Here is an 18,708-nt window from a genome sequence, read left to right on the forward strand (position 1 = left end):
TAATGGTTGAAAGGCAGGGTTGCAGACCTGTCTAAGACATGTGAATGTGCTCACAAGTGATATTCTTTATTGGCTATATGCTAACGGTGGAGGTTTTCTGTCGCCTTTTTCACCCACCATAACTTAAAATATATGCATAATCCTTATTATGTATAAAAAAGGAGAGAATAAATGACTAGTGAGATCTAATACAAAAACCCACATGTACTAGCATAGTAAACATCTTCCATTGAAGAAAAAGGCATAAGTCTTTGCTGATGGGCAACTCACATGGAAGCCAACGCCTGTTGCGCGTCCTCCGTCAAATCCAGGCAAATCTCAGGTATGCTGATCCGTAGAGAGAGATGCAAGCAAGGTGCACCTTGATAACGCGCTTGTAAACGTGAAACGCGTAGGTGGTGCGTTTTTTAACCTCGTCCATGTGGCGGCAATAAAGACACATTTTTTATGGGGGTCCTCACGTTGATCGCTTTTTTCCATTTATGGTTGTGCTCTGTTTTTCTTTCTACACTTGCTTGTTTACCTAAAGGAAAGGAGTGGAGATGGGTACGTTTTGGGGGGCGGATTTGGGTCTGCTGTGGATCGTCCGGTTCCTTTGGTTCGCGAATTTCAGCGAATCAATCTCAAAAAGGGACGATTAGTCTTTTCTTGATTTTTTTTTTTTAAACTGACAGTCCAATCCAAGGATTCCGCAATCTGCTGGTGGATTTTAAGAATCCGATCCACGAATTCAGCAATCTGTGCGCGAATGGTTGAATCCACGAATTCTTAAAATCCACCAGCGGATTGCGGAATCCATGGATTGGATTGGTAAAATCCACCAGCGGATTGTATCCAATGGTGGTTTTTGATTAATCCGCATGGATTGAAACTGGAACAATCCGCCGATGGAATTTACACTGCTGAACGGATTCTGAATGGAAAGCTCAGAACATTCCCGTGAAACAGATGTTGACAGTTTCACCCATCTCTACAAAGGAGGATAAGATGAGTGGGGCAGAGATGTATTCCTGGTCCTGTAGAAGTACAGCTTTTAAGCAGGTCATGGTACCTGTTAACAGATCAACATGTAAGTTATTCATAGACGTATTGTATTGTATTGTATGTCTTTATTTATATAGCGCCATAAATGTACATAGCGCTTCACAGTAGTAATACATGTCATATAAATAACAAATAATATAAATAACAGATCATGGGAATAAGTGCTTCAGACATACTGTAAAAGTAACATTAAGGAAGGAGTCCCTGCTCCGAGGATCTTACAATCTAATTGGTAGATAGGGAGAACGTACAGAGACAGTAGGAGGGAATACTAGTAAGTGCGTCTGCAGGGGGCCAAGCTTTATGTGTCATGTGTCCATGATTATCCAGTGACGTCATAAGTCTCTTCTTCCAGTATTTTAATAAGAAACAAACAAACATGGAAAAGTAATTCGGACAAAAGGTAGGATAATGAACTAGTAATAAAAGTAATAATTCGTTTTCAGTGCTTTCTATTAACGTTTTTGAGCTGCAATAACAACAAAGATAATCTGAATAACACATTTTATTGTTCCTCTGTTGGAGGCGAACATGCTTCCTGAAGCAGCAGCAACTTTACTCAAGTACTTTACTCGTTATTCATGTTATTTATTGGCTCATGGGCACTGAAGTTACAAACCTTCATATTATTCTTCTGGTCATACGAGGTGAACGGGGAAAAACAAAGAAGTCATTTTAGGGAATGTCACGCACACCATAATCTGCAAGCAATTCCTCCCATAACGTCCGTCTACAGTCTGAGTGGCACTGACCTTATCTGTGGACATCTCTGAAGCTGCTTCTTTCCATGATCTAGACACAACGAAATACCGGCAAGACAAAATTACGTCTACTGAAGCTTAGGTTTGTCATTTTTACTTTAATTCGTGTTAGCCTTCACATTTTATCCGTTCAAATGAAAAAAAATGAAAAAATAACGTTGAACTTCCCTTTTTAAATAAAAATTGAAATAAAATCAAGACAAGTAAAGCTATGGAAAACATTTGAAATAAGATTGGTTATCTGTTTGGAAGGACTTCACATTAAGCTAACTAACTAAAAAAAAAAATGGAAGTGCATCCTTAAAACGTGCTACAATTTCCACACCAGAGGTGGCAATTCAAGGCATCTCTGTATGAAGCAAATTGTAACATTATTGTGTGTGAGATTACAATGATTCAATTCTGCAACATCTGCTTCAAATGTAAGAGGCTATTTCATCACGCTTTATACATCTGACGCAAGTTCTGAAGGAACGTAAATTAACTCCGGTTAAGACTTGGAAGTTTAACCGAAGCATACATAGTGGAGAAAATGCTACAATCCACTCAGCTTAACTTGATACATAGACATATCATTGTAAATAACTCCATTAGTGTTGATTAAATGTCAAAGGGACATCCTGGGAGCTCAATACATAAATCTCCAAGTGCATGAAAAAACAAACCAGATTTCCCATCTAGATGCTGGCCATTAAGTTATTGTCATGATCTAACCAGCAGAAAGCTATCTGCTCTAACAGAGAGGGGATTCATTTTCGTTGGTTATCAGAGTATCAAAAGTAATCAAAGTATTCAAGCATAAGGAAATGTGTGTTAAAAAGTCACAGGACAAAGGTTCCATAACCAACTCTATGGCTCAGAATGACACTAGGGGACAAGCGAATCATTGCAGGTACCTGGGCCGGATTACGTCTTTGGGAGCCCTGGGGTACTTCAGACAGAGGGGCCCTTGTGGTCATGTCCATATGGACAGCAGATACTGTCATCATGACCTGCCTGTCCCTCTCACTGTGCCCCTTTGTCTGTCTATATCTCTGCCACCTTGTCTGTCTCTCTCTCTGTGCCCCCTTGTCTGCTTGTCTCTCTTTGTGCCCCATTGCTTGTCTCTCTCCCTGTACCCTTTTGTCTGTTTGTCTCTCCTCCTTTTTGCCCACTTGTCTTTCTATCTGTGCCCACTTATCTGCCTGTGTCTCTGTGCCCAGTTATCTCTCTCTCTCTTTCTCTGACCCTGTTCCCTGTGTCTGTTTGTCTCTCTATGTGCCACCCACTCTGTCTTTTTACGCTCCCTCTACCCACTTGTCCCTGTGTCAGACTGACAGTTGGTCTCCAGATTCTATTTGGTTTTCTTCTTATCCAATCCCATATCTCCTGTCATGTGTTGCCAGGCAGACCAGGGACAGTGTTTCTTTTTCCTTATCGTACCATGTGATAGGTGGAGCAGATTAATTCTGACAGTATACATATATTTGTAACAAGGAATTATAGAAGGCTTAACAACTCCCAGTAATTAGCAAATACATGGTAACAGGGCCATCACATTCCAGATAACCTCCCAGTAGTATTAAATATTAAATGTAATGTACTCCTGGCAACCTTGAGATTGAAAGACATTTCAACCATTTGCCATAGTTGATTCATTTCTGCACTGTGATGACTGAGTACAGTTATACTGTAGCTCACAAACGTATACATGATATTACTACAAGTTGTTTCAACTCTAATTGAACCTGTTTTACTTTTGATTATATTGTCCTCACTTTAAGACACGTTTTACCAGCCAGTTTTGCTAACACTGGGTTTTGGTAAATGTGTGCATATTTTCTGGAAGCAACAGGGACTGAGAACTCCTTCGGTTTGAGTCCTTACATTAATCCTGGTGGTGGCAGTGTAATTGTGCATTATGTAAGGACTTTATGGGGGATACGCGTCCTCATTTGAGTGCCTTGAATGGAGACGAGAGGCAAACGGTGGCCAGTTTGTTGACAACCCCTTTCACACACAGATCCACGTGAGCAAGTCTGTATGTGACAGTTAACATAGGTGTGTAGTAATAATCCTCCTCTCCTATTCAGAAGCAATGTTTCAGATTGCATAGAAAGTGTCCTCTTCTAAACCAGGCCTCCATAAATCTGCTGTACCACTTCTAGCCTTCTTTATTATGATAAATAGATGACTAGGGCATCGTTGAGATCTGCTTTGACATCATTGGTGCTTACTTTGGGATTTCTGGAGCTGTAATAAAGCAGTCATTGTTATTCTTAGTTCATTGTTTGCTTAACATCTGCCAGAGCATTGCAGCATTCTATATGATTGGTTTGCTGGGGTTTAGCAGGCTGTATGGACAGCAATGTAGCGCTCTTCTCTAACAGGAAGGGAAAGTATACACTGAACAAGTGTGGAAAGCAACAGATGACGGGGCCTTATTTTTTCAGCTGTCTGCTTCTTCAGTCACATGGTGTGTAATCTGCACCTGTGTGACCATAAACCCAAGTGGCTATTAACAGCCAGGGACAGTGATATGATGTCATATATTTGACCTCTCGGCTACTAAGTGCAGCAATAAACGACACTATGTTAAAATCTCCAAATTATTATTTTGAAACCGAAATAAATGTAGGCCGCTATACTGCATCGATCAGTAAGGAGCATAACAGAGAAAAGAACATTTACATTTTTAAACCTGTTCAAAAAGGTCTTTGAAGTTTTGAAAGCGTCTCCTAATCCTATATACTTCTATCCATAGAGCGCACGCAAAGACAGGCTGATGCTGTTTTTTTATTTATTTTAACGCTTTTTAACTCACTGTCAGCCTGTCTTTTAGTTGTCCCTCTGAAAAGAAGTACGTTTAGTGCAACTTCTTCCCGTGCGTTGGCGAGACAGCATCTCTGACATCGACCACGTAGGTTTGCCAGGTGTGCAGTATTGAACCGGACTGTCATGTATTTGGACACTCTGTCCAGTAAAAAATGAGAGGTAATACTGGACATGTATGTGTCCGGTATTATGTCTCTGAGCGGTTTGGGGGGGCGTGGGATTTCCTTGAGCAGGGCTGTTGCTAGTTGGCTCAGCAGCTTGGTGGATGATCCTGATTGGCTGCTGCTGGGGAATTCAGTCAATCAGGAGGAGGTGTCAGGAGCCTGGGGGTGGGGTTAAGGAGAGGAGGAAACAGCATGGAGCGGTGAGAGGGGTATGTGTGTGTGTCTCGAGCGCGTCACATCTTTCACCATTTTGTCCAGTATTTTTGGAAAAGCCACCTGGCAACCCTATCGACCAGTGGTGACTACATTTGTGGTCTTGTGCTGTTAAAAGTTTATCATCATGTATCCACAAAACGGACATGTTTGGTTGACTGACAACCCTGGGATAAGGCACTTACAGGAATTTTCTATGCACATGTGATATACACTTTTATTGACAAACTGTTTGCTTATTTATTGCAATGTTTCTTGAACTTTTTCTCCAGAAAGAAGCCTACATTACTATAATCCGTTTGCTGAAGCAAATTCTTATCAATATTACAAAGGTTCCTATTGTTTTAGTTTGGCTTGAAACAAAAGCTTGTAATTAGTAACACATTTTACATTTACAGTTGCATTCATAATGTACCGCAATCACAGTGTTTAGAATAGGAAAATGCAATTTTTTTTTTTTTCATAACTCAGACTTATTTCAAAGGAGCAGTCCCGGCCAGGACCAAAGTGGACCGCTGGCCAGTGAGTAAATGTATGTGTGTGAGATTAAACTAAATGTTGGTGAGTTTTTAAACTTAAATACGGTAGGCCAAATGCTTTTTTTGCTATCTCTATTTCATCTCTTTTGTGATAAGACTATTTGTACACTGTTGTACAGTATATGCAGGGAGATACTACAGTTCCTCTAAAATCTTTCTCTTTCAATGTTTCTTTTTGTTTTACTAATGTCGACAGCCTGCTTGGTTTTAAGAGATCCAGTGGAAGAACAAGGATTACCAGATACAATTAGAATTAACAGGACACACACACACAACACACACAACACACACAACCCCAGCAAGCTCTTTTTGGGAACCCCGGTGTATTTTTGTCATGTTTGATGTAGCATTGGGCTTCTCTGTCATCTGTTGTAATTAATAGGACCCCAAAAATAATAAACCATATTCATGTTTGCACAGGATGCAAAGAAGTGAAATGTTTATGGAGGATGAATATTTCTTAGGACGTCAATTACATTGATAAGTTGCTTAACTTTTTTTTGCCTTCTATGTTGAACCTTTAAGTCTGAGGCAACCATGGTGTCTGAGAAACATTGGCTAAATGTCACTTATGGACGTCACTTTCTACAGAAGAATTCCATTTAGTTATGCCCTGGACGTGCCTATTGTGACCTCCTGCTTATTTTTCTAAACTGCATTTCCTCCCTCGGCGACTGGTCAGTAACAAATGGGCTCATCTGCTCATATTTTCTTGTCACTGTTGACTTTATGCCGAATTCTCGTCAACTTCGTCAATTGTTCTCTTAAACATCGGGAACTGCGTTACCCACAGGGAACAGAAACCCCAAACCTCAGATGCTTGATGTTTTAGGATTCGAAGTACATAACGTGACTTCTCAAAGTGATATTAGCACAGAATAAGCTTTTAATAAGACCCCTATTAACAAAAAATGTTCTGTGCACTAAGACCATATTTAAAAAAAAAGCTAAACTTCACGACAAACAGCTGCACTGCATATAACCGGTAATCCCTTGTAAAATGGACAATAACCAGTCACAAAGTTTTGATTTATCCTGACGAGGCTCTCCACTGAGATAGTTGTGCAGAAGCCAGGGAAGAGATTGCAGTATTTGGGGCCTATTCTAGTAGCTTCGATAAGTGCGTTATCGAGAATTATGGCCACCTCTCGAACGAGTTGGCATGTGTAGCTATTCAGAAAGCTCCGATAACATGCCAAACTCGCTCGAGAAGTGCTTCTCCCCCACCGGTCCCGCTCCCGCGCAGACAAACCGTGGGGGAGGGGGAAAATGCTCAAACTCGCAAAATTTCTGGCAAATTAAACTATTCTAGTAGCTCCGAGATTCACATCGCGGCTGCAACTCGCACGTTCTGATCTCGCCACCTGACGGGGGGTGCGATGGGATCCGCGATGTGACTCTGAAGAAACTAGAAACGAAATGGAAATGAATCCACAAATCCGTGCATCAGAGTGATACTTGAAAACAAGAAAGTCCAATATGATTTGAATGCAATAGCATATGTCTTAGATATCTGGAAGGATAGATCAATCCTAAATGTCCCATAATAAAGTGGTGTGCAGTATAGATCTCCAAAAGTCTGTATATGCAGCCACATAAAGCCAATAAGCACAGCGTGATACTCAGTAGCAAAATGCTACTGTGTCAGACAGGGAGAAAATAACATGTACTCACAGGTAAATCTACAGGGAACTGAGAGTCTGCACCCGGAAGCAACGAGGTCAGAGACAGATAGGAGATGAACGGAGCACAGCACCAGGAACAAGCAGCCAGACCGGACAAGAAATCAATGAAAAATAAACTTTATTCGGCCATAGCGAAGGGCAGAGGCAGGAAAAAACCTCGGCCGCATTTCACACCACAAAAAGTCGCTTTGTCAGCGACTTTGCTGACAAACAACAAAGCGCCGTTTAGGGTGCGAAAGGCGTCCAAGGTTTTTTGCTGCCTCTGCACTTGGCTATGGCGGAATAAAGTTTATTGATTTATTGATTTTTTTTGTCCGGTTTGGCTGCTTGTTCCAGCTGCTGCGCTGTATCGGAGTGTGTGTGTGTGTGTGTGTAAGTGAGAGGGGGAGTGTGTGTGTGTAAGTGAGAGGGGGAGTGTGTGTGTGTGTGTGTGTGTGTGTGTGTGTGTGTGTGTGTGTGTGTGTGTGTGTGTGTGTGTGTGTGTGTGTGTGTGTGTGTGTGTGTGTGTGTGTGTGTGTGTGTGTGTGTGTGTGTGTGTGTAAGTGAGAGGGGGAGTGTGTGTGTAAGTGAGAGGAGCAGTTTGTGCGTGTGCGTGTGTGTGTAAGTGAGGGGGAGTGTGTATAGAGGGGGAGATGGAGGGGAGAGTGAACGTAAGGGAGAAAGTGTGGGGGAGAGGGAGTGTAAGGGGGAGAGTGTGAGGGGGGAGAAACACGAAAGACAGGGGGCGAGGGGGGGGCGAGAGACGAGGGTTGGGGTTCCCTAGAATATCCCCAACCGAAAACAGCTCCAAAGGGTCGACAAAAGATGATTCTGTGAGGATTGGACCTCGGCCCCGCCCCCGTGATGCGCCCCACGATGGGAGTGGTGACGTACCTCACTCTGAGGTTCTGCACAGGAGTCGTGCTGTCAGTCGGGGGGACACCTCACGGACCAGTCTTAGGAGCCGCCCCCATGATGTCACAGGCGCCATATTCCTATTACCAGGACAGGACCTAGGCTCCGCCCCCGCACCGCATCCCATGACACAACAGGGGGCGCTTCTGCTCTATGCCGGTGCCGCATCCCCAGGGACATGTGAGGAGTTAACAACATAAATTACTCCACACCTGCGGTGCACTCTGCCCCTACCTATCACTGGATAACCTATCTATAAGTATTTGTGACTCATCACCTGCAGCCTTCCCATTGGCTCCCTGCTCCTTATATGCTCAGCCAGCCCTGAGGCAAATTGGCTGAGCATAAACTTCTGTTTGTGTCATGGTGCTTACCATAAGCATCCTGCTGCCCTGCTGCTGTTCTTGCATTCTGTCTTGATTTCTCTAACTTTGACCTCAGCTTGTACCCAGACCGCTGCCTTCTCTGACCCTGACCTCGGCTCGCATTTGGACTCCCACCTTCTCTACTTCTGGACCCCGGCTACACAAAACAACCATACGACTTCTCCAATCCTAGACCACGCTGAGTACCATGACCATCCGACTTCTACAACCCCTGACCACAGCGAGTATCACAACCATTCTAACATCTCCTGTCCTGACCCAGCTACAGAACTACGACTCTGCAATCTGGAATCGGTTACGCGGTTGTAGGTCGGTGTATTCTGACATTCCCACCCCAGCCTCGCGGTCCCGTCCTGTTTGTGGTGAGCACTCGTTACAGTATGCTCAACCCCACAAACATGGACCCTGCTGAGGTGGGTCAACTTCTACGCTTGCACTCTGACATGTTTAAACAAATGGAGAAACAGCTTGACCTGAATAGTCGGTGTATGGAACTACTCCAACGTACGGTACAAGATATCGCTGACCGGACTAAATGTGCCCCTGATGTCCCTGTGCCATCAGCAGTGCCTTCTCCTACACCCGTCCCCATGAACGAATCTCAAGAAAGGCTTTATTCGTCACTCCAATTCCCCAGCAGGGGCTGGGTTTTTCTTCGTCAAGAAAAAGGACGGGTCATTGAGGCCTTGCATCGATTAAAGGGGTTTGAACCGCATAACTATTAAAAATCGTTACCCCCTTTCCCTTATTACCGAACTGTTCGATAAATTACAGGGGGCCAAGATTTTTTCCAAGTTGGATCTACGTGGTGCCTATAACCTGGTGCGCATCAGGAAGGGGGATGAATGGAAGACGCCTTCAACACACGTAGCGGACACTACGAGTATCTTGTAATGCCCTTCAGCTTATGTAATGCTCCCGCTGTCTTCTAGGATTTCATCAACGACGTCTTTCATAAGGTACTCAATATTTTTGTTATAGTATACTTGGATGATATCCTGATTTTTTCCAAAAATCTCCAGGACCATATACGCCACACCTCCTACGTCCTTTCCCGTCTCCATGAACACCATTTGTACGCCAAACTGGAGAAGTGCACCTTTCATCAGACCTCTACTCCGTTCCTGGGATCATTTCCGATGAAGGTTTTATGATGATTTCTGGTAAACTTCAAGCAGTTACTGAATGGCCAAGACCCAATTCTCTCAAGGCCATACAACGTTTTTTAGGGTTCGCTAATTACTATCGTAAGTTTATACAGAGTTTTTCTACCATTGTGGTACCTCTCACTGCGCTCACTAAAAAAGGAGCTGATCCTTCTGCTTGGTCATCTGAGGCCATCTCCGCCTTCGAGACACTCAAGGAAGCTTTTATATCCTCACCTATTCTCCATCATCCCAACATGGAACTTCCCTTCGTCCTGGAGGTCGACGCTTCTGATTGCGGCACTGGAGCCGTTCTTTCTCAGAGACCCACGCCTCAAGATAAGTTACATCCCTGTGCATATTTTTCCAAGAAATTCTCATCTGCCGAGAGGAACTATGACATGGGTAACAGGGAACTTCTAGCCGTGAAGATGGCTCTTCAAGAGTGGAGACACCTGCTGGAGGGGTCGAAAGAGCCGTTTACTATTCTCATGGACCACAAGAACCTTCTTTATATAGAAAATGCTCGACGCCTTGGTCCACGACAGGCTTGTTGGGCTCTTTTTTTTCTCGATTCGATTTTCACCTTTCCTATATCCCCGGGACCAAGAACGTAAAGGCAGACACACGCTCTCTTCTGAAGAGAGACCAGAGGAACCTTTGGAGACCATCCTTCCACAAGAGAGGATTCTCGCCACATCTTCTTTCCAGAATCTTGACAAGATTTTGCACTCCCAGAGACGCATTCCCAAGGACTTGGTCGTTCCCGACAACAAACTCTTCGCACCTTCCAAATTTGTTCCAGAGGTCCTGTCTTGGGGTCACTCCTCTAAATCTGCAGGTCATCCAGGTTTTAAGAAGACTACTGATCTCATTCGTCGGAATTTCTGGTGGCCAAGGATGTCTCAAGATATTCTGGAGTTTACTCGCGCCTGCCCCACGTGCGCTCAAAGCACGACTCTCCGTCGAAAGCCTCAGGGTTTTCTGTTACCTCTTCCAGTTACCGACCGCCCCTGGTCCCACATTTCAATGGACTTCATCGTGGTGTTGCCCAGGTCCAGAGGAATGAACACTATCTTGGTGGTCGTGGACAGGTTCTCGAAGATGTCCCATTTTATTCCACTTAAGGGATTACCCACATCCCCCGCCCTTGCTGATATCTTTACGGAGCAGATTTTCCGGATTCATGGGATTACTTCGTCCATTGTTTCTGACAGAGGTTCTCAATTTGTATCCAAATTTTGGAGAACTTTCACCAAGAGATTGGGCATCTCTTCTTCTTTCTCTTCTGCCTATCATCCACAGTCCAATGGACAAACAGAGAGAATCAATCCCTGGAGAAATACCTGAGATGTTTCATATCCGATTCCCAGGATGATTGGGCTCAACTCCTTCCTTGGGCAGAGTACGCTGTAAATTCTGCAAAAAACAAAGCCACCCAGGAGTCGCCCTTCTTTATAAATTATGGGTTCCACCCTCCCTGTCTACCCATCTCAACATCCGTTCTGGAGTTCCAGCCGTAGATGAACGCATTTCTTTCCTCCAAACCGCATGGTCTAGGATTCAGTCTACCCTTCTCGACTCCTCCCGCGGATCGAAACTACAGGCCGATCGTCGTCGTCGTTCGGCGCCAAATTACAAGCCAGGGGATTTGGTATGGCTCTCCTCTAAGAATATCTACCTCAAGGTACCATCTCCAAAATTGGCACCTAAGTTCCTGGGTCCCTTCCCTATTTGTGAACAAATCAATCCTGTGGCATTCCGGCTCCAACTACCACACAGTATGAAGATTCCCAATGTCTTTCATGTGTCTCTCTTAAAACCATTCATCACCAGTCACTTCTTTCCGGATCAGACTCGTAAACCAGACCCCATTACTGTCCAAAATAACGAGGAATACGAAGTTCACTCTCTTTTGGATTCTCGCCTATCATGGGGCCAGCTCCAGTTCTTGGTGCAGTGGAAGGGCTTTGGCCCTGAAGAGAGATCCTGGGTACCTTTAAAGGACATTCATGCCCGGGCCCTTCTTAAGTCCTTCTGGAAAAAGTTTCCAGAGAAACTGTTCATGGACCGTCCTGAGGCCGTTCCTGAAGAGGGGGGTACTGTCAGGAATCGGCGTTCTCCGCGCTCCCCACACAGAGCACTCTCTCCCCTCAGGGAGTCCCTGGACACACAAAACAATCCTGCCTTACCGGCCTCCATGGCTCCCCGCCCCTGCTGCCGTCGCGGGATCACTCCCCTCAACGATTCCTCTGCTCAGCGCCGGGCGCGCCCACGACCTCCTGCGCGCACACCTGCACCATCCACTGGCGCGTACACGCGTTACGGAGCGCGCTCATTCTGCACACTCTTCTTCCTGTCCCCCGGACCTCAGGCTCCGCCCCCGCAAGCCGCACGGGCATACTCAGGTTACCAACAAGTCTCACCTGGCCTTTTATACCTGGAGCAATCTGCAGTGTCTCACTGTAGCTCTTCCTGTCCCGCCTCCGTTCCTAATTCGACCTTCCTGCTTTATCTAGCTCCTCTCTGCTCTCAGTCTTTGCTCAACATAGTCTCTGCATGGAAGTACTTCAGGATTCTCTTAGTGTTTTCACAGGTTCTGACACGGCTCGTATGACTACCCCCTCTGGCTCTCGATCTCAGCACCCCTTGGACAACGCTCACTCAGATACCCCTCGAACTCGGCTTGGACTACAACCTATCTCCGCTCTCCACTCCTTGACCACGGCAAGGCATTCTTCACTCTATCTCTACAACTGGTACCGGCAAGTAATGTCCACATTACTACACCTGGCCTGGCAACACTTTATACCACACTCCGGACACGCTCCCTTTGCTGCGGGTGTGTGTATTACCACTTCCCCCTTCAGCTCAGGGGACGGGTCTGGTCTGCGGGCAACACCGGCGTAACACTATCCTGGTAAAGTGACTGATTTTTACCTATCCCTAAATCTTGCATTTATCCCACTTCCCTGATAGCTCCCCTTCCCCACCATTGCTCCCATGTCCCAGTGTTCCCTCAGTACTTTCCCCCCTTTTTATTTGTATGTTGTTGCCCCAAATAAACACTTCAGCAAGTAAGAAGGTTCCCTTGCTTGATATATGGGATTAAGTTAACCTGTCTGTTCCTACTCATCTATCAGGGTGTGCTTGGGCCAGAACAGTAAAAATCAACTACAGTGTACAGGAGACAAGCTGAGACAGCTATACAGAGAAAATAGCTCTACACAGCTATAAAGAGCTTGCAGATTTAAAAACAGTTTCACAGACACAGAAGCTGCAGCAAAGCTTCACAGATCCGTGCATTATACACCGCACTGTCACTCTCCTATCCTGTCAGAGTTTGCATCTCTGCACAGCTACACAGTGAAGTACAGCCATCACACCTACCCCATGCGCTACGTCCCCACTGCTAGGGCTACCAATGGCCACGCCACTGTACATCCGGCAGGATACAGGTCAGAACCATGGACAACTGTAAGTACCGCTTTCGCTACGTTGACCTCTGCAGGAGACCGACCTACACCATCCAAGACAGTCGTCCAATCGCTGACACAGGTAACAGACCGCACGCCACACGCACTGGCTAAAGGCCTACATACACCTGCAGCATGGCAGAATGCAGACCTTCACCAGACACCACGCATGAGAGTGACAAATCAGACACTGAGACTGCTACACAACCGCAACCGATTCAGGAAGGCTCAAGGCCTAAGCGTACAGTTACACTTGCACAAAAGGCCCGCAAAGAATATGAAGCCGACATTGACGCACACCGCGACAAGTTAGAGAAGGCCTGGGAAAAAACTGGACTTGAAATGTTGCAAGCATTGGCAATCATTAAAAGCAGCTCAAGCAGGCAATAACTCAATTAAGGTCTAACCACTTGCACTACCCATGCGGGATATTGTTGAGCCATTGTTAGTTATGGCTACTAGTTGCCATTAAAAAGTTATTACAACTGACCTCTTTAAGACGTTTTGGGTAAGTATTTTGTAATTCTCAATTCTAATCTCTATATCAAGGAACTCTATTTGATTTTTGCTGTATTTATGGGTGAACTTCAGATTACATTCATTTTTATTGATTTCTGGTAAGAAATATTCAAGTTCACCTTCAGGGTCCCGCCAAACGATAATCACATCATCGATGTATAATTTCCAGAGTATCACGTTCGCACCATAGATGTTGTTCGACCAGATGTGGTGGTCTTCCCACCAACCCATGAAAAGGTTGACATAATTGGCGCAAACCTGGTACCCATGGCGGTTCCCTGAATTTGGAGATAATAGTCGCCCTCATACCAGAATGTATTGTGTTCTGGCATGAACTGATCACCTTTGATAATTAATTGGATTTGCTCCTGTTCAAAACTTTTGTGTTTCCTGGTTATGATTATCCTTATCTTTCAGAAGAGATAACGAGGACAGTTGAGGCCCATAGAGATGAGTGGGTACGGGCAGCTGTCCTAGAATATATGGCTCTGAAATACAACACTTCAGCCATTTGCAGGGAAGGTCATGCTGGGTACCTGGTTAAGGTCTGGCAGGTGGGATGCAACAGGTGGAACGCAACATTCACCTAGATAGGGTGGAGTATGTCAGCGAGTATGGCAAAAAGAGATGCTACTCGGTGACAGTACCAGACAAGGAGGGCAAGCTTGTCTACAAGCCTGATCCTGACCATTACTATTATTACAGTAAGGGCGGTACTGCATATTGATTAGGGAGGTAATAGAGCAGGGGATGTACTGCACAGGGTGAAGGGTCGTCCTGGCCAGGAAAGGCCAGTTATCCTTATGTATTATCAGTTATGCATTTGTTATGGTTGCATTTTTATTGTTCTGTTGTTTTGTAATTCTGTGGGCCGGCCCAATTTATTGGTGGTGCATAAATTATGCTCCTCATGCGTGGTCGTGAGGAGTTTTTCACCAGAGGAAAGATGTAGCCTAGTTCCCCTGGCTATAGCCTTTCCATTAGCCTCAACACTATAAGTCCTGATAGGAACGGGCAGTGTTGGTGTTAAACTGCCTAACAGGGCCTAGCTTGCAGTTGCAGCCTGGATAGCTACAATGTTACCATGTCCAGGTGCAGGCAAGTTGGAGTGTCATGCCTGGGGAGGTTACTGACTGGGTCACATGTAGATGGTGTGATGTCTGTCAGTACATGGACCTGCCCTGTTGTGGGGAAGGGTTAGAAGCCCCTCCCCCGGGTATAAAAGCTGACACTCCACCAAATTGTGTCTGTCTTCCCTTCCCTTCCCTCCCTCAATGGAGTGGGAGCACATCCCCCTTGCCCCATAAGGGGGTAAGGAAGCTAAGGAGGGGTCTCAAGCCCTTTGGGTCTGCTCAGGGATCAGGAGAGAGCATGGAGGCATGTGGTATGTACTACAATAAAGACCCGTTGATTGTACCCTGATTGATTGTACCCTGTCTGAGCCTGGAGTCATTCAAGGGGGAAAGATGGTGCCTCATAGGATGGAGGCGCTGCACTATTGGACCAGAAGCTGAAGCCTGACCTGTTTCCACTCCCCAGTACCACCAGCGGATACACATACCTCCTGTGAACAACAGGTATGCACCACATGCCACCCTGTAGCTACCAAATCTCCATGGGGGGGGGGTAAAGGTGTTACATATATATATATATATATATATATATATATATATATATATATATATATATATATATATGGCCGTACTATACTGCTGGTAAATAAAGTGTTGTATAGGGGCAACAATACAAAGGATTTATCAGTCCCTAACCAAATATATTGTAATAATTTGTTTTTGTTATTTGCAGATCAGGTTATGGTGAGTAAAAGAGTGGGGAAAATCTTCACTGTGTGTTTACAGGTGCCCACACCATATTCCCATGTCACACAGTGGTTAAGCAACCCCCTGGACTCCTCGGGGAAGGGAGGCATGATGGGGAAGGGGAGGGGTTGAGTCCCGACTATGAACTGGTGAGGGTAGAACGGAGTTAAGCTTGAGCTCGAGCAGAGCAAAAGGGAGGCGAGCACAGGGGTTTTCCAAAGGGGTATAAAAGAAATGCCGAAGTTCCTGCCAGTTAATATAAATGTAACCCCGGTTTCTGCCCAGCAACAACAGAACACTGCCTCCTAGCAGGTTCCTCTCCAGAGACCTATGACTATGTTAAGCCAAAAAGGAGGCTGGTGAAGGAGGGGGGCTAAGAGTGGGAGTGAGCCTTAAGTGCTGGGGGCAACCATGATGGTTCAGAGCTGCATGGAGCTGAGGAAGTGAGGCTGTGTCCAGAGCCTTCTGCATAGAGGGACCTGGATGTGTCCCATGTGGGAGCAGGAGAGATGATCATTGAGTGAGCCCAGCTGCAGAGCAGCAGAGCAGGAGACAGCCGGCTGATGGAGGGGATCCCCCACGGCGACACAGGAAAGTGGTACCACACTACATGTCTTTGTGAAGCACAGGCCTGCGACTTACATTTTTATACATGAGCTCCAACGATATACCAGTATCACACAGCATGGACTGATTACCCAGGATTGGGAGGCCTGGTACAAGGACCTGAACACATAAACCTGTGCAGCACCTTGTGTGAAGTGGTTATATCTAATCACATTCTGTATGTATTGAATGATCCTCACGTTTGAGGATCATATTGTTATATTGGTGCCTACATTATAAACACCCTTGGGTTATAACATTACTGTACATTATAAACATTACTGCAGTCTGCATCCCATTGTCTGACCTATGGCCATGTGTGGGGGAAAGGAATATAGAAGGAGGACTCAGGCACCCGGCTCAGCAGTAGATATTAGTCTGAGGTAAATAAGAGAAAAGTTACATAAAAATGATGTAAAGTGGGTTTACAGTTATCTTTCTTTGTCATCGCATGCAATGGCGTTAGTGGACAGATTGCACCCGAAGAGATGGATCTTCTCAGAAGTTCGGATACTGCTGTGGGGAAGGTGTTCCAAGACCGTGGCTAAGGCGGACGATCTGTTGATGTCCTTCCAGTGTGGCTGTGTAGTCAAGTGGTATGTCCTGCTTGGCCGGTACGGCTAGTGGGTTATGACAGTATCGGTGGTGAACAATCTATGGGTGGTGCAATCTGACTACGTCACTATTATGGTGGTGGTTATTAATGAATTCTGTGGCCATTTAACCCCAACTAAGTTGTTAGTGTGGTTTGTTGGTTGGGGTCTTGAAGTTCAAGGGAGGGGTGAGTTGAGACCTACCATTGTCAAGTTGCAGACGAGGATTCTGGGAAGTGACATGCAAATGAGCATCCAGTTGCCATGTCACTTTTAGCTTCCTATCCATTTTGTTAGGTGGAGCTGCTTTTGCCTGCGGCACTAAACAGGTTATGCAGATAAGCCTAGGACAAGAAAGATACAGCACATTGAGATAAGGCCCACAGAGCTGTCACTGGCTCTCCAATTTCTTTCCTTCACTGCTCTCTACTGGTAGAACTCCCTCACACGCCAAGATCCATATCTCACCACCTTTAAATCAAATCTGAAAACAAAACCATATAAATGAAGCATTTAAATATTATTCTCCCCACACCCAAAGAGGCAATTACCACCCATGTTGGCCAGGCATTTTTCTACAGGCATACCCCGGTTTAAGGACACTCACTTTAAGTACACTCGCGAGTAAGGACATATCACCCAATAGGCAAACAGCAGCTCGCGCATGCGCCTGTCAGCACGTTCTGAACAGCAATACCGGCTCCCTACCTGTACCGAAGCTGTGCACAAGCGGGGAGACTATAGAGCCTGCTACACATGTGTTATTTACATCACGATTTATATGACGATTGCAGTACAGTACATGCATCGATAAGTGGGAAAAAGGTAGTGCTTCACTTTAAGTACATTTTCGCTTTACATACATGCTCCGGTCCCATTGCGTACGTTAATGCGGGTTATGCCTGTATCTCCTTCCTCTGCTGTCTCTATAAGCTCCCTGGGGCAGGGATTCCCCTGTCTGTTCTTATGTTTCATGCACTTATTCTATAATATTTCCCTGCATTCTATTTTCTATTTGTCTTTATTTTTTATTTTTGTATGTTCTACTTACTTTGTTGGCATTACATTAAAAAAAAAAAAATACAATAAATACATACCACCGTAGTCACCCCAGAACTCACCTTCTCAACCTCTATGCACATCTCAGACAGTTATATCTGTGGTAAGCAACGTGTGTCCAAAGACCAATGGGAGGGCAACCTGTGTTCACTTAAACTTGTTTGAATTCTTGAAGACTTTACTCCATGATTATAGCAGACAAAATAATGTTTCAGGGACACAGCCCCTTCATCAGATGTTTGCCACCCGTGTAATGCTTGTACCCTTGTGTACGCCCTTAAATACCCCTGGAGTACTCACCACCTGTGACCCATCACCAATCTGAAATGTAAAAAATGCAGAGCTGCTGCCGAAGCTGATCGGGGCCGGCGCCGTGTCCGTGACATCACGCGGTGCGCATAACATTTCCCCCTGAATTTGGGCCCGTCCCCTCGGGGGTTTGCACCAAGTGCTTCATTGATACTCGCATCCTCAGTTGTATCTGGGACCATTAAAAGTAGCGTCTTATCACCTTCTAGGCTGTCCCACGCGCACCAATCACTTAATATGGCCACGCTCATGGTGAGTTAGACTGGGGCCTGAGTCTCCGTTAATGACTTACTCTGCCACACGTGACCTATGGTCAGATGGCAGGAATAACACAGACACAGAATGGGTGACACTAGTTTACTTATACCTTACTGTTACCTTGTGATCCTCAGATAACAGATGAGAATCATTACACACAATATACAAGTTACTACACAAACCCCTATAACACTGCGCGGGTGTGAGTCAGTGTCAGTGGTGTAGAAGCCATACAATCCAGTGTACGTTGGCTTGTGATGGTGCCGGACACCGTGGTAGCTTGTTGTGTACTGAACTTGTTGCAGGCCTGTTCTTTGAATAGGGTGCTTCGGTATCACTGTGCTTTTATAACAGTTGAGGGTCCCCTCTAGTGACGTTTGATCTCTTGTCCACGTCTGGAACTGCAGCTCTCTGCTCCTGATG

The 18,708-nt window shown here is 45.4% G+C and overlaps 1 long non-coding RNA gene across 1 annotated transcript; it reads right to left on the reverse strand.

Annotated features, from left to right (window-relative positions):
• Positions 1-200: 200 nt before the first annotated feature.
• On the reverse strand, positions 201-4,037 carry LOC142472170 (uncharacterized). Its single transcript, XR_012789620.1, has 3 exons — positions 2,702-4,037; positions 1,797-1,836; positions 201-523 (listed from the first exon to the last, which is right to left on the reverse strand). It is a non-coding gene; the product is annotated as an uncharacterized LOC142472170 (long non-coding RNA).
• Positions 4,038-18,708: the final 14,671 nt, after the last annotated feature.

Source organism: Ascaphus truei, chromosome 1 (assembly GCF_040206685.1).
Source record: "Ascaphus truei isolate aAscTru1 chromosome 1, aAscTru1.hap1, whole genome shotgun sequence".
NCBI classification, from domain to species: Eukaryota; Metazoa; Chordata; class Amphibia; order Anura; family Ascaphidae; genus Ascaphus; species Ascaphus truei.